The sequence below is a fragment of the Ptychodera flava genome, chromosome 9 (genome assembly GCF_041260155.1).
Source record: "Ptychodera flava strain L36383 chromosome 9, AS_Pfla_20210202, whole genome shotgun sequence".
Lineage (NCBI taxonomy): Eukaryota > Metazoa > Hemichordata > Enteropneusta > Ptychoderidae > Ptychodera > Ptychodera flava.
The window spans coordinates 24,701,271-24,709,676 of NC_091936.1; positions in this window are offsets into that span (position 1 = coordinate 24,701,271).

Genomic DNA, 8,406 nt, shown 5'->3' on the forward strand with positions numbered 1-8,406 from the left:
AGTGCTGCGCTTGCGATCGTGTCGATCGGTACGACGGTATGACATGAATCAATGGTCCAGTTCAAGTGACTTGAATGACTATATACAAAACTGTTTTGATGTTTTCTGCTCTGTTATGGACAAGGGTCCGGCATTCACAGGTGCAGAACATTTCGGCCAAGGGGACATAACACTAAAACAAAACTGACCAACTTCGCCTTTTGTAAGCGCTAGCGTTCCCGGGACAAGGATTTGTTCCGCCCGTACCGGGGCCCGTACCTCGATCCCAGCTTTGTACTTAGCCGGGAGTTAACTGTTTTTATCTTTTATCTAATGTAAGCCTAGTGTAGCCATGTGAGATATACATAATGGTCCAATTTCGATATGTTGTAGTCTAATTTTGATATGCTGACTTATTTACTATATCAAATCACAGACAACAGAAAACTCAAATCACTGCTAACATTGCCGGTCAACTTCAAGAATCATGTCTCAATTTTCTCAATTCTCTTCCAATAAACCCGAGACAATTTTACTGACAGTATTACACTGTCACAAACTAGTCTGTTATGATGGACTGTGTATACACTAAAGATTTCGATTTCATAAACCAGAATTCAGATCTCTCCGTTCAAGAGACGAAGACGGTTTCTCTTACAACTCAACCAACAAGACTCAAATTATGATGATCGTTCTTTCTCGTATGTCGCTGTAGCAAGCAGCCATAGCTCTCGTACGTTGCGACGGAATAACTCTTTTTCCATTGCATGACTTGGGGTTTTCCAGTTGCAATCCATATTCGTCCGGGAAAACGAGAGCTACGACTGCAGAGATGAATAGACTTTCTAGTCATATTCGGTCAGCATCAAGTACTGAAGTTTTGAAATCTTGACTAATGACCTGCTTCTTTGAGAAAGCATAGTCATGTGACAAGCGCCAGTGAAAATTTTCTTTATGCTTTGTCTGGAAAACTTAGGTGATTTTGCTCAGCTCACTTCTGACGTTGCATTTAGTTGCGTTTAGGACCCAATAAACAAAATGTTACACTTGGCGGGGGTGTCCGTGATAAGTGGAACGGCGTTTCTGTCCAATCACTGGCCATGCTTAGTTTAGGCGTCAAATTTAAAATTCGTTGTTATCAGTGCATACATATTGACACACACACCCACCAACTCATTAAGCTGGCAAAAGCTCTCGCAGAAATTTGTATGGGAAAAGGTTGTCATGCCAAATTGGTTCCAATCGTGTTCAATTTGAAATGTTTTCAAAACTAATCATTGATGTATCTGTAGTGCGTATTCTGTGATGGCAAGGACGACCTTGATGAAAAGAAGTACGCTATTCTTTTTGAATGATGTATCCATTCTGTATTTCCGAGTGATTTATTAAAGTTTGCTTTCAAATGACACTACCATGGTCGGTTCGATCACGTGACAGTGCTCCCCGCGGCTGTCTTGAAACGTCTATTGTTTGAAGGGTAAAATTACCCCAACAATGGCTATCCACGGATTGGTCTCGGCATTTGTCGTCCCTTTTTTGATCATTGAAAGATGAAATTTTGCTAAAGTAGGTTAATGTGCAAGTAGAATATTCACTTTCAGAACAGAAAAACCGGGCTTACATATATATCAGTAGGAACAATAGGAAAATGGCAACAAAGGCGTAGCATGTATAAAGCTAAAGAGCTCAATACCGGTGAATTCTCAGCACGAATCCTATATGCAAAAGCTGAAATGAGTCGCTTCTTGGTGCCAGTACACAGGGATTCGCAGGTTGCATCAGATGAAATACATGTAATGAGTAATCCAGCTATATTTGAGTAAACTGCGGTTCCTCACTAGTCCAAATACAAGAAAAACCAAATGCCCAGCCCTGTGGAATGCCATATAATTAGACTGCACATAATAAATGAGCTTACTTGCTAATTAAAGACACACAACACACTAGATAGCAGAGCTCTACTTGCTGCACTTGCTAAAATACAAAGTTCATCCATTCATTCAAATTTGGAAATATTAAAAAATTTGACCCCACACTGGTCAATATGATGCAAGAAACACCAACATTCCTGCCCTATTTGTCAGTCTAGGATGACATATGTGCATAATTGATGACGTGAAAATGTTGTCACAGTGAATGCCTCAAAAGGGTGCTTCTGCCACGGAACACATGAGCTGTACCTGTTTTGGCAGTATAATCGTACTATCGCCTTCATGACCTCGTTCGCTTCGCTGAAGCAATATCAACAATGACAGTAAAGTGCGCCGCTGGCGGTAGGGAGAGGCATGTCGGGAGCATTATTTTTTTTACTTCATATCTGCTTGATTCTTTTTAATTTTTTTTACCATCCTTGGCTAGATTTATTTCCAAAGGCAGCCTCTTGCATGTTTTCAAAAATCTCCCAGACCTTCCATGATACCAAATGGTCAACTCCCAACTACTGCGTACGCCCTTCGAGAAGCAAGTCTACCCGTACGATCAAAACAGCACGCCTCGCTAGCTGGTCGAATGACCTGCGAATCAATGGAGGAATAAATACTAAAGTACTGAATCGTTTATTTTGTAATTCTCAGTTCAGATACATGTACGTGTCGCTGTGTCTCAACGAACACAAAACGTTGGGTGACATTCCATTTGGTGGCTATCTAGCAATCATTCCGAAAGAATGTGACAATGGATCAGTTTTGTCGCATAGCAGGAAATCTCGGTATTTCGTAAGACCCTTGTGAAAATCGATGCAGGTAAACTCGGTATGACTGATATTCGGCCAAAATTTAGGTACGAAACTGAAGGTATATAAAGAAATAGTTGATCCTTGGTCTTTAGGTGTCGATTTCTCATATTTCAAATCAGGTGCAATACAGGTGAAATTTCTAAACTTGAAGGCAAGCGCGGGCATCCAGCAATCGCCGATGCCAACTTCTACATATTACTTGTGGGGCTTGATCACAGCTAGCCGCTGGAGCAGTCGTATTGATCCTTGTGAGAACTAGACACTTGTTGTGTTCGATGTGATTCAGAAATTGTTGTTTTTCTGTATTTATTTATTTTCGACGAAATTTTCAATATATTGCACCATTGAAGAAAAGAACAGTTCAAAAATTAGGATGGTAAAGCGATGATTTGTTTTCCTTTCTGGTCAATTCAGTGAGCGACTTCAAGTCGGTCCCCGTACAGTCGGCGACTAGTCATACCTACTTTTTTAGTGTATCTGTTCAAAACGTGTGTTCGAAGTGTTAATTATCGTTCCATCACTCCTAATGTGATAAACCCTTACCGCGAGTTGTGCCTCCATTATACTAATTTTTCTGGCACTTCGCTGTCTGAATTAATGTATGGACAAACGCATCGTCGTCGACAGACTTAAGATTGCACTTAACAAATTTCCTCGTGTTTATCGTAAAAATAACAGACAGACTGTCTTTTTACGTACGGATTTGGAATGTAATGTAACAAAGTTTTGAAAATGTTTAAGCCCTACGTGAATTTGAAAGAATAGCATGCAAAGACATTTTTTTAATTTGAGTTACTAAAACACAATCTAGTTGGCGACAGATTTCTGTGCAATCAGATGCTAAACTGTGAGAAGATGAAGATGTAAAAATCTGAAAACCAAGACGTTATCAGGGTACCGGTGTGATCGCGAATTCTTAGAGGCATTATACGGTTGTCTTTTCACTATATATTGTAGAAAAGTTTTCGACCATGAGAGGCACTACATAAAAAAGTAAAAAGGTAATTTCCGGTATGACATCCAATTGACGATCGCGCCCTCTATCCTCCAATATGAAAATACCGCCTGGAAAGTACATAGAACATAGCACCTTCTGAACGATGTCATATTCGCTGTTCTCAAGTGTAAGAGTAAACAGTAGACCCTGCAGTGTTTCAGTTTCGGTATTTCAATGGGAGAAATTTCACAGGCCGTTGTAATTCACTAATGTAAAATGAATTGCACATTCAGATGACGCTGTAAACCACACTAAAAGTGAAGCAGAGATTGTGAAGAGGAAGATGTTTCTTTTTCTGTTGGATATGAATATAGATGTCATTTTGTCTTTGTAGCTACCATGCTGTCATTTGCTAATAGTTATAATTTTGAACACTTCCGTTTCGTTCGAGGTCATGAATTCAACACTTGAGTCGTTACCTGGGCTCCGCACTATCATTCCATCGCAGCACACATGCCAGGAAATGCCAAGAGGATTTGACCGGTTGACCTCGCTGTTAATTTTATGCAGGAAATTACAATAACAATGCTTGGTCCAATGACGCAGTGCCTTGAGGGTGGGATCGCCAGTGGTATAGGGGAGGAGTACCTTTCCGATGGTGATAAGTGGTGCAGATTACCGTCGCCTAGGTGACTGGCGTATACGCGTGCCAAAAGACACCTATGGTTGATTTCCTGTTGACCAGTCGGATGGCAGAGTTGCAAATACCTGGACTGAACCATTTGGTTTTTTGTGGGTGTCGGTAGTACTTTGACAATAAAAGTAAAGATGCACACATATGGAGTTTATTGTCTTGTTTATGAGCGGCCAGTATTTCCAACAGCATAAATTATGATATGTGCATTTGCCCTAGAAGAAATAAATAATTTCGAATAAAACATCGCGAATGTAACCACATTCCTTAAGCTCGACGTACACTTAAGTCCCCCAAAGAACCATGAAATCACCCGACTTTCGATTGAAGAGATGAGTTTTGCCAAACCGCGTATACAGAAAAAGTGGCAGATGACTTTATTTTTAGAATCATAGACAGTATAGCGAGATGTAAAAAATGTGAAAGAGGCTCCCAACCTAACTATCCTAAATGTTTTTGTGTCGAGTTCGTGTTTGATTCGTTTCGAAAATGTGTTCCTACATTCTTATCCGATTGTGTGCGTTTAATAAAACTGTTTGTTTCGCTTTGGATATTTGTAGAGAAGTTTGGATTAGTGTGTACGGTAATGTTTTGTTTGTGTGGAGAAAGCTTATGGCGAGACGCAGCCGGACCTATGTTGTTACAAAAGTTGATAGAGTCGCCCTTTGACGCTTGCGTTTCGAAACCCGAGTGTGGTTTCTCATCAGTCGCAGTGTAGATTCTTTCCTTAGTTTGTGTTTGTGAAAATTTTAATGCATTTTAGTGGTTTTGCTTTTCGATTAGCGAGGCAAGTATATTAATTTTGGTCACGTTGTGAGTCCGTTTGGTGGTTCGGTTTGTTTGTTCTATGTTTCTTTACTTCGGTAAATTTTGTTTTGACTGGTGTGTCTTTTAGATTTTTGCGGAGGTTTGTGAATTTTTAGGCAATAAGTACCACTGCGGGTACGGATTTTATGTTTATTTGATCAAGATACTTACAAGTATCCTGGTTGATGTGCTTGTTCTCGTACATTTTGATTAATAGTTCGTTTACTTTGTTTACTGTTTGTTCTGGCTTGTTGTGTATAATACTTAGAGTTGCGTATTTGCCTTTCGCATTCGAGTACGTAATAGTTTGTGTTGACAATGACGAAAACCCGACCCTTGTCGAAGGTTTTTTTCCCCGAAATTTGTCTATTGTTTGCAAGCTGGTTTATCGCGATTCTTTTGGCACGCGACATGTTTTGTTTCCTTGTTTGAAAGGGTATCTCTAGAAGTGCGAGTTTAGCAGCTTCAGATAGCTTTCAAGTTTTGTATTTTGTTGTTCGTGGAGCGCGATTTGACTTTTCTTTGAATTGGTGTTGTTGCGATTGTTTGTGTCTCACGATGTAGCGTAGTCTAATTTTACGACTTTATTTGTTGAAATCCTGAGGTGGTTTTATTCTGTTTGGTTTTGTTGGTGTCCGAATTGATTTTAAGGCTTTTGCCTAGTACTATTTTTCAGAGTTTCATAGGTTGAGCGATGATAGGTTGTTGTTGAATTTCATGTTGTTGTCGGCTTTTCTTTGGAAATAGCTGGTTTATTTCCACGGCCATTTTTTCTGTTACGTTACGATGATTGTTTATTTTGTATTTAATGTTGTGTTTCAGTTGTTTGTTATGTGTACGATTTTTGTTATTTCTTTTAAGTGTTTGTGTGATGTATGTCATTTTATTGGTTTTTTGGTAGTTCCCTTTTTGGTGGCCTTGAACAGGGCCGCTTGGTATGGGTTTTCGTGAGCACTTGGCGCGTTTGTTTTGGCGATGAGCCTAGCTTTTTTATGCTTCTTTTCGCCGATTCGATGTGCTTGGTGAGTAGTGTTTGCCGCCTTCTTGTCACTGTGTGTGCGTACATGGACAGTCTGCATAGCCCTTGAATGTGGTCTCGATTTTGATCAAACTTACAATTTAGGAGTATATATCAAAACTGATAAATGATTTATGTTTTCACATGGGTTCACAAAAAGTTTCGCCCCGGTGTTCATTTTTGGCCCAGGAATTCCATCTACCCACCCTTTGCAGAGTAGTAAGTTTATGGGGCAAGTAAACATGGATGCGCCGGTGCGATTCAACGATCAGCCTGTATATCGGATCGAAAGTCAACAATTTTACGGCTCGGACTATGATTTTATAAGTTTATACACAGTCCCTCGTGGATAGAGGGACTGTGGTTTATATAACAAGTATAAGGCGCGGGGTATTATATATTGACTGATTACTGTAGCTATAGATAGGCTACATTCAGGACGGGCAGCGACGGGCAGTAATTAGTAGGCAAAACAGGTGGTTTTCACCGTGGGCAGAACTCGGTGCCATGATACTGAACTTTAATAGTAAGCCTGTTACCTTGAAGGTAATACTGTAGGTGAAACGAGGACTTCAAACGAACGATGGCACAAACAACACCACGAATGAAACGTACACATAGAAATACACGCGTTCCTACGTTGTGCCCACCCGGGCCACGCGATTAAAATATGACTGATACTGCTGGATAGTGTTAATTGGGTCGGTAAACAGTCAATTAATAGTTTAATTGACTACCTGGGTGATTGGCAGGTCGTGTCCAACGACGCATATGCAAAGCAGGCCAAAAGACAAAAGCCCCCAAAGATATTGACAGCTGGCCAGGGGTCACCATGAATACATAATGACGCTTCACTACGCAGAAATTGCGTAGTCAAGCCCTTCTTAACCGGTCAAATCCTCTTGGCATTTTCCCTCATGATATCATTTATTTCTAGAGAACAAGTCACTTAATTTTATGGCACCTCCACTCATATTCTAAAAAACTTGTTAAAAATAAACAACAAAACAATCCAAAACTAAGATAAAAATGATTCAAAAGAGTCTGATATTTCGAATATACAAAGTCGTATTAAATGAATGCGGACGATTTCTATTTTCTCGCTCTGATGAGATTTCACGCATTAATTCTACTGTCATTCTTTATTCTGTCTTATTTATAAAACTTAGTTAAAGCTGTTTTTAAAGCTAGGAGTGAGGTATCATCAAAGTTTTTGAAATATAGTCTTATTCTATATCACTAATACTTGAAATATCTCTCCGTAGTGTACAACAACTATTGAAAAAAAGATAACAACTCAATGTTGAAATTCTTGAGATACATTCTGTATTGACTCTGTAGCAAAGAATAGTGAAATATAATTATACTTCTCTATCATATGGAAACAAAATAATCAAATGAGAAATGTGATCAACAAGTTGTCAGACACAGAAGGCATCAGCTATAGAAAATAGATGTTGTTAAGCAACCAAATTACTAAGGTTTTGAATTGTTTGCCATCTGACAACTATGGGGACGAAGCTCAGACTGAAAGATTCAGTCGTGTGCGGGCGCTCCGGCGCACTGCGACCTAGGACCTTAACTTTAGGACGCAGCTATGAAAGCTGCGGAACTCTCAATAATCCAAGAAATATCGCAAGTATAATTGTGGCATTTGATATCTAACCACGAAATAAGCAAAAGTTTTGAAGTACAGATTGCTTTTCAACCGGTATGAATTTAAAAAATGTAACTAACCTGAACATTAGGCTAAGGCTAGATAGAAATAAATGGTCGATAAATATTGTTGCTTTGATATGTTTTAATTTAAATTTGCAGAAAGGGTGCGGAATGAACGAACGGATGAACAAATGTGTAAATGAATGAATGAATGAATGATAAGGTAAGTCAGAGTTAACGTGACATGTGTAATTTTACGCTGAGTCTCTCCACAACCCATCCCCGACCGTGCAAGCGCCTCAACAGTTTAGTCGGGCGTAACTCGGCTCAGCGAGCCGGCTATCCCGCCTGGCTCAGTGAGCCTTGCTTTGTATTATATTAGCTATGAATTGAAGACTAACGATAGCAGGATACTGTTTGCGATAGGATTATCCCAGGAAAGTCACCAGCCATAGGCTAACCCATTTCAAACATTGACCATCAGCAGCAGCATAGTCTATTACTAGATCTTTGCCATTGCCTTTGCCATCCTAATTTCACCCGTTTGTGGCAATGAGTTGTCCAAGCTCAAAATGTTG